Source organism: Oenanthe melanoleuca, unplaced genomic scaffold, assembly GCF_029582105.1.
Source record: "Oenanthe melanoleuca isolate GR-GAL-2019-014 unplaced genomic scaffold, OMel1.0 S005, whole genome shotgun sequence".
NCBI lineage: Eukaryota > Metazoa > Chordata > Aves > Passeriformes > Muscicapidae > Oenanthe > Oenanthe melanoleuca.
Genome location: NW_026612654.1, coordinates 76,635 through 85,100, shown reverse-complemented (window position 1 = coordinate 85,100; position 8,466 = coordinate 76,635). Strand labels below are relative to the sequence as shown.

The window sequence follows — 8,466 nt, the reverse complement described above, 5'->3', positions numbered from 1 at the left end:
ATCCCAATGCAAATGCTCAAACCATTCATGTGGGAGGAAAAGGTGGGATTATGCAGGAGAAGGAGTAATAGGAGGAGGAAGATGAATGTGAGGAAGGGTAGGGACACAGGAGGAGGAGGAACAGAAACAGGAAGGAGCACAAAGTTCCATCCCTCCCTGTACCTGCAGCCTCTGCCCAAGCCCAGGAGCGTTGTCCCCATCACATGTAGCAGGTGACCAGAGAGGGGGATCCAGGATTTTCACAGGGGTCAATCTTGGTGTTTCTGAGCTTTATTGGGCTAAATGTTGGTGTTTTTTGTGTTTTCTTCTAGGTGCTGAATTTTTATATTTTGGAGGGGGTTTTGGCCAAATCTTGTTTTTTGGTGGCTTTTTCATCTGTGTTGTGATTTTTGGAGAATTTTTGGGCTGAATCTTGGTGTTTGGGATGTTCTTATACGTGCAAGACGCCCAATGTCTTCCTGAGTTGCACTTGGGCGAGGAGGAACCCCCAGCCCAAGGCCCTCTCCTCTTGTTTTTTTTCTTCCAAACCAGGAGTTTTCATTCCCAAGGCGCGGGTAGATGGAGGAAGAGGAAAAGCCCCGGAGATCCCTCCCAAGGAGGGGCTGCAAACCCAGCCCAGGGAGCTGCAATGAGGAGGAAAGACCCTCCCTGAGCCGGGAAGGCGGCCGGAGATGCAGGCAGAGCTCAGAGCTGGTGGAGAAGCCTCATGGAGGGGAGAAGCCCCACAAGTGCTTGAAATATGGGAAGGGCTTCAGCTGGAGCTGCCATCTGATCCAGCACCAGAGGATCCACACTGGGGAGAAGCCCTATGAGTGTGGGAAATGAGGGAAGGGATTCAGAGAGAGCCACTACCTGATGTAGCACCAGGTGATCCACACTGGAGAACAGCCCTACACCTGCTTGGAATGTGGGAAGAGCTTTGGGCTGAGCTCTCAACTGAGGAGCCACCAGCGCATCCACACTGGGGAGAGGTCCTACGAGTGTCCTGAGTGTGGGAAGAGCTTCTCACACAGCTCTCACTTGACCCAACACCAACGGAGCCATCACTAAGGGAAGCCCTGTGAGTGCCCCGAGTGTGGGAAGAGCTTCGTGCTCTGCACCAGCTCCATCCCCCATGGGAGGATCGGTGTTGGATGATCCCCAGTGACCCCTGTTGGGCAGAGCCCTGGTGATCCGTGGCCGTGGTGATCCCCGTTGTGTGGCGGGACGGGGTTGCCGAGATTTCTCTCTCTTCTCCTTGTCCTGCTGTGATTTGGTTGGTAATAAATTCCCTCCCTGTGCCCAGGCTGGGTCTGTTGTTCCCTGTCGGTGCTCGGGACGGGATCTCTCCTGTTCCTTCTCTCAACTCCCGGGCCTCTCCTCAGCCAATCAGACAATGCGATGGAGAAGTTTCAGCCAATCAGAGAGAGCAGCTCTGATGACTCACCGGTTGCCGGGCAGACCCGCAGCACCCAGTGTTCCCCACCTGGACCCCGCCCTCCCCGCGCAACCACGATCCCCCCGCGGGGTCCCCCCAAGTCCCTCCCCAGTCCCGCCCCACAATAAACGGGACCGGGGCGCACTGGGAAGCTTTATTGGGAACACTGGGAGCAGCTGGGCGGGGGCAGAGTGACAGTTGGGCTGGAGGGGACACTCGACCTCCTCCAAAATCAGCGCGGGGACAGAGCCGGGGATCCTGGCTGGATTCGAGGCCACGGGAAGAGGCTGCAGCCATTGTTGATTCAGGAGCTCTCTGGGCATAGGAAGGTGAGTGACACCGAGCTGGGGGCCCCAGGGGGAGCACACATGCTCTGGGACCCCCCTCACCTTCTTGCACAGGTGGAAGCCGAGCCTGAGCACCAGGAAAACAAAGCCTAACACCCATCAGCACCTGGCTGCGGGCAGCGTCCAGCAGCACCTCTGGGAGTCCACAGGGCAGGACCCCTCAAAACCTCTCACAGACACTCCAAGCCCCTCCAAGCACCCTCCCGTTCATCTCCAGCCCACCCAGGAGCCCCCAAAGCTCCTCCCAGTCTCTTCCCAGCCTCCCCAGGACCCACCAAAGACACTCCTGTCTCTCTCAGGATCCCATAACCCCTTCCCCGTTGCTACCTACTACCCCAGGACCCCCAAACCCTCTCCCAGTCCCTTCCCAGCACCACCAGGATTCACCAAGATCCCCCCAGTCTCTTCCCAGCACAACCAACCTCATTCCAACCCCTGATCTCCAATCCCTGGTGTTTTTCCATCCCCTCCAGGCTCACTCAAATCCCTTCCAGTTACACCCAGCACCCCCAAACTCCCTCCCAGTGCCCACCAGGACCCCTCGAACCCCATCCCACTCTCCCCAACATGCATACAACCCTTTCTCAGCCCTTCCAGACCCCTGAACCCCTCTCCCAGTTTGAACCAGGCTCTGTCAAACTCCCTCCCAGTTACTCCCAGCACACTCCAACCCCTCTCCCAGCCCCCCAGTGCCTCCCCCACTCCCTCCTGTACTGTGGGATCCAGGCCATGCCCCAGTGCCAGCTGAGGAGGTGTTCCAGGCTGACGTGCTCCACCTGGCAGCTGGAGGTGACCCCACGCTGAGGGGTTAGTGTTTCCAGCAGCACCAGGAGCTGGTGGGTCCAGCCCCACTGGGGACCAGGTCGGTGGCCACCACATGCCCTGAGAGTTCCTGCTGGCCCTGGAATCACCTCATCTGGATCTTGGCAGGGTAGAAATCCATCACAGAGCAGAGCTTGCAGCCAAGGCCGCAGGGCTGGTGCTCACAGCCAGCTTGGCCCCATCCCATCCCATCCCATCCCATCCCATCCCATCCCATCCCATCCCATCCCATCCCATCCCATCCCATCCCACCCCCTGCGGACATGCTCCCCCTGCGTCTCCCCTGGGGCTTGCCACACGGACACCTCAGCACTGAGCGCTGCCTCGGGGTGCTCTGTCTTTTGCAGGAAACTCTGGTGCTGTGAGTGACTGTCCACGTGCCCGAGTGGCACCACACAATGGTCTCTTATTCTGCCTGTGTGTTCGTGGCTCTGCTCTTCCAAATTTTCAGCACCACAGAGCAGATGCCACAGGATGCTGAGAACTTCTGGACAGTGTGCTGGGAGGAGCACCGCCTTCCCAGCAACCCCAACAGGTGCCAGTCACCCTGTCCTTCCCACGCCCTTGTGGCCAGGGCCAGAGCTCCCAGCGTGACCTGGCCTTTGCTCTGCACACAGGTTTGCAGTGCAGACCATGAAGGCTCTGCTTGCCTACTGGGCTGTGACAAGAAGCTGGTGGTTCTGGAGTGCAGGCAGGTCTGGGACACCCTGCTCTGTGCTGACACCCAGCACTGTGCAGTGGGGCTGCTGGCCAGGTGAGACCCCCTTCTCCCCGCTGCCAGCATTGGTGCCCTGAGCCCAGAGTGCCCCACACAGTCCCCGTGGTTGTGGCCAGAGAGCTTTGGCACCGAGAGACGGCTGAGCAGACTGGAAAAGGCTGGGAGAGGAGGAATCCCAGGAGCAGCCGCCTCCCCAAGGGCCCACGTCCCCTCAGAGAGTGCTGGGCAAAGGTCACTCTCCTCTGTGAGTCAGTCCTGGCAGAGGTTTGCCCGCCTGGCTCACGGCCTCGGTGCCTTTGTCCCCCTGCCAGGGAGATGTGCCATGGCTTGAGCCCCTTGTGTTCCTGCATCGCCACGCACCTGCTCAGCCTGCCCATCTGGGGGCAGCCTCGCTGGGATCTGCCGGCCCTGGCGCTCTTTGTGGAGCTGAGCCTGAGGGCCAGCGCTGCCTGGCTGAGCTGCCTTCCAGCTCTCTGGCCTCTGGGAGCCGCAGCCGCCTGGCACGGTGCGCACCCGGTGCCGCTGCCTGGGCCTGGCCCTGGGCGGTTCCGCGCTCCTGCCGGCGGGTCCCTGTCACTGCCCTGTGCCTTTCAGGTCCTGCAGTGTCTGCACTTGAGCAAACACGGGCACAGTGCCCTGTCGGTCATGTCCAGGCAGCTGCCGAGCGAGAGCAGGGACGGGCTGTGCCTGGAGCTCAGAGGCCTCATGGTGCTCAGCAAGGAGCCCTCACTGGTGAGAAGGCAGCAGTGGCTGAAGCTGCACTGGCAGCTTGGGGCTGGGCAACACAGTCCCTTGCACTTGCTTCGGATTCGGCAGCTGAGGCAGCTGCTCCCAGCTCTCCTGCCTCCTGCTTCAGCTGCCCGAGTGCCTTGGCACAGGCCTCTGGCCTCTGAGCCCTGAGGCAGCTGGGTGGGGGTGCAGGGCCAGGGCCCTGTTGGTGCTGCAGCCCTCCAGGGCTTCACAGCACAGCCTTGTGTTGCACACAGAGCGGAGGAATATGCGGCCTGTATCAACACCTGGTGGAGCAGCTGGCTGATCCAGATCGAGAGATGGTTGGGATGACCCTCTCTGTGCTCGCCCATATGCTCCAGGAGAAAGACCTCAAGATACCCAGCGCCACTGCCCCCAAAGCTGGCTGAGCCACTCCTGCCACACTTTGAGAAAGTAAGGCTCTGTGCCCACGGGCACTGGACACTGCCCGGAAACTTTGTGCCCTGGGCAGTTTTGGGCCTTTGCCCCCCTGAGCCTGGACTAGTCAGTGCTGAGCTCTTCTCCTTTCCTAACTTTATCTACCAACAGATTTACAATTTATTTGTAAAGACAAATGTAACATTCTTCTCAGAAAGAAGGAGGAGCTGCAGGCCCTCAGTGAGAGTGAGTGAGAGCAGCCGCCCTCGGGGCAGCGGGGGCCGCCAGGGGCAGCTGCAGGTGCCGGGCACGGAGCTGCAATCGCTGCCCGGGCTGCAGAGGGCTCTGCTCCCTGTGCGGACGAGGGGAGATGGAGCTGAGTGAGCACAAATGCCATCAGCCCCTGGGGCCAGCAAGGGCTGGGGATGGGAGGGAAACCACTCAGATTTGTCGTGGCCTCTGCAGTCAGCCAGAAAGTTTGTTCCTATAAGCTGTGAGTTTCCTGTCCCCCTGCAGACATCATTCCTTAGAGCCAGAGCTGCCTGGCAGCCACCCTCAAACTTCTCTGAGCATTTTCCTTGTGTTCACCTTTGCTTTCTTTACTTTTCCCTCGTCCAGATTTCTTCCTATTTCCCATCTCTGTTCCGTCCCCTTCAAACAGCCCATCCCTGCTTGCCCTTTCCTCTTTAGCCCCACTCCCCATTTCATTTCCTGAACTGGCACCATGGGAATGTGCCTTAGGGAGCAGGATCATGCTACAAGTGCTTCAGGAATTGTCTGCAGGCTCCTGCAGTGCCTCGTGCTGCTCCCTTGCCAGAGGCACCACAGGCCATGGGGGCACATCTGGGCTGGTGTGTCTGGGTGTGGGGTTCTCTGTTCTGGGCAGTGAGGAGGGGCTGGAGAGGCTCTGCAGGACTGACAGGATGGGCTTTGGGGCCTGTGTGGAGAAGCTGAGGGACCTGGGCTGCTGGACCTCTTGAAGAGGAGGCCCAGGGCTCATCCTGCAGCTGCTCCAGGGCTGGTTTCAGAGAATCCCAGAATCAAGCAGGCTAGAAAAGTCCTTGGAGATCATCAAGTACAACCTGTGCCCTGATGCTATCTTGTCTCTCTTGAGCCTCTTCCATGACAAACAACCCCAGCTCCCTCAGCTACTCGTCAAAGGATTCGTGTTCCATAACCCTCACCAGCTTTTTTAACCTTCTCTGGACACACCCCAGCACCTCCATGTCTTCCTTAAATTGTGGAGGCCCAGAACAGAATGAAGAATCAAGGTCCAGCCTCAGCCATGCTGAACACAGGGGAAGAACGACTGCCCTGGTCCTGCTGGCCACACCATTCCTGATCCAGGCCAGGTGCCATTGGCCTTCTTGGCCACCTGGGCACACTGCTGGCTCATGTCCAGCCTGCTGTCCATCAGTGTCCCCAGGTCCCTTTCTGCCTGGCCACTCTCCAGCCACTCTGTCCCCGGCCTGGAGCTCTGCAGGGGTTGTTGGCCAAAGTTCATGACCCAGCACCTGGTCTTGTTAAACCTCACCTTGTTGGATTTGGGCCCTGGATCCAGCCTGTCCAGGTCCCTCTATTCGATCCACACTCACAGCCAGCTTGGTGTCATCACAGTTCTGTATGGCCCTGGAGTGTCATAATGGTCTCCATGATTCCATGAGGCCGCACAAATTCATGAGGTGTCACAGTGTCCCTCTGGTTCCATGGGACCCCGTGGTGTTACAAAGTCCCTTGTATCCTTGGGCCCTGCAGTGCCACAGTGCATCCCTGGTTCCATGAGGTCTTGCAGGGCAGCAATGCTCTCCTTCGTTCCACAGTCTTTCCTGAAATACTTCCAGTCATGGTGACTCACCCACTTCTCTGGGCAGCCCATTCCAATGCCCAATCACACTTTCAGTGAAGAATATTTCCAGGTGTCCAGCCTAATTGTCCCCTGGTGTAGCTTAAGGCTGTGTCCTCTTATCCTGTGACTGCTCCCTGGAAAAAGAGCTCGACCTCCACCTGCCTGCATCCTCCTGTCAGGGAGTTGTAGAGAGTGATGAGGTCTCTCCTGAGCCTCCTCTTCTCCAGGATAAACATCCCCAGCTCCCTCAGCTGATCCTCACAGCACTTGTGTTCCAGACCCCTCACCAGCCTTGTTGCCCTTCTCTGGACACGCTCCAGCCCCTCCATGTCCTTCCTAAATTGGGGGCCCAGAACTGGACACAACACTCGAGGTGCTGCCCAAACAGTGCTGAGCACAGGGGAAGAATCACTGTCCTGGTCCTGCTGGCCACACCATTCCTGATCCATAGGAGTCCCAGGGCTGGGATGAGGGAAATGCTGGAAAGGGGATGGGGACAAAGTGTTATTGATTGTCAGCCATGAAGGGTCTTAATTTTCATATCCATTCAGACTGCATTAAAAGATTCTAGGGGTCAATATCATTTGGACATGGCTGATATCCTTCTATAAACAGGAAAAGACAACAATACAAAAGTTGTCTCCGCATTGTTTCCAATAAAATATATTCACTTGCAATACACATCTGACGTCTTCCTAATTAACCACAGAACCGCCTCGGGCAGAACTGCGGCCAGGGCCGCCCAAAGCACTTCTGTTTCCCTCTCACAGCACCAATCGGCCTTCAACCGCGTTCAAATACCTGCATTACCGAAAGATCATCCCAAAAATATTCTGCTCATTTTTCCACTTTAACTGCTCTTCATCAGCTCTCTGATCAAATGGTGCCACTCTTCCTCCTTGATTTAAAGGCTCTATGAAGTAGCATCCTCATATTTCTCTTCTAGAAGCCTTTACTTTGTAACTGGAGTGCCATAAGGATGATGAAACAACAATAAAAAAAAGCATTCAGCAAAAAAGAGCTGAGGTTGAGGCAAGCGATTTTTCGAATATCTTAGAAGCATTTAAGGATATACAAGTATCAATGTGCAGTCATTTCTTTTCACTCAAAGTCAAGGTAGATAGGCTGTCTGAAAAAAAGAAATTTAAACCATTCCATGCAGGCATAGCTCTTACTGAACAATAAGTAAGCTATGAACGCTTCCAAAGGCACTGCTCCTACTAAACAAAAAGTTTCACACACAAGGTTTTTTGAACTTCTCAATTTTATTGGAAACAGAATAATCGTATAAAATTATATACAGATTTCAAAACACAATTTAAGCATTTATTGCTTCCTATATAAAAGCAGCCGGAAAAATAGAAGGGTAATATCTCCGAGCTCGGTAATATGAACACAAGTTTTGCAAGTTTATTTTGGCAGCCTTGGTCGCAAAAAATACTTGATTGTATGATCACTTTCTTTCTTTTTTGGTTCTACAGAGATCTGAAAAAGATGGATTAAAAGACAATTATTCAGCATTTCTTCAGAAACAAATGACATTCACTTTACAGACCTGTGTGCTCAACAGAATAGTTTTTCCCAGAATCTGTTTCCAGAGTTTACTTGAATCACTCTGGTGAAATGTAGTCATTCACTGAGAGGGTGGTCAGTCAGTGGGACAGATTAGCCAGGGAAGTGGTGAAAACACCATCCCTGGAAGTGTTCAAAAAATGTGTGGATGTGGCCTTTGGGAATATGGTTTTGTAGAGTTAACTCAGTGGTGTTGGGTTAACAGTTGGCTCAACGGCCTTGGAGACTTTTCCTTAATAATTCTATGATTCTATAACTCTTTTTTGTCAGGGGTATCCAGGATAGACAGACAACCTTAGTGCATCATAATAAGCAACACATTCCATAAATATACAAAATCCCATTTTTGCTGGAACAAATATCAAAGTCCAAAGAAAAATATCATCTGAATGCAGCTCTCACTTCTAGTCTCTAATATCCATTTTGTGATACAGGAAGAGTTCAGAAAACATTTAAGCTTAGATTTCTCTAGCTTTCTCTGACTTCCACAGGATTCAGTCATTCACCCTTTCTTTCACTTCCAAGCTTCATAGCTCATTTTTTGCTCAGCACTTCTGTCATTTTCTTCTTCCTCCTATGGACAGCATTTTGGGTTCTGCTGCATCCATTCATACAA

General features: G+C 54.5%; 1 long non-coding RNA gene across 1 annotated transcript; it reads right to left on the bottom strand.

The window, feature by feature from the left end:
- Positions 1–1,557: 1,557 nt before the first annotated feature.
- Positions 1,558–2,757, bottom strand: LOC130266258 (uncharacterized). The gene is made up of 2 exons (XR_008842802.1): positions 1,807–2,757; positions 1,558–1,732 (listed from the first exon to the last, which is right to left on the bottom strand). It is a non-coding gene; the product is annotated as an uncharacterized LOC130266258 (long non-coding RNA).
- Positions 2,758–8,466: the final 5,709 nt, after the last annotated feature.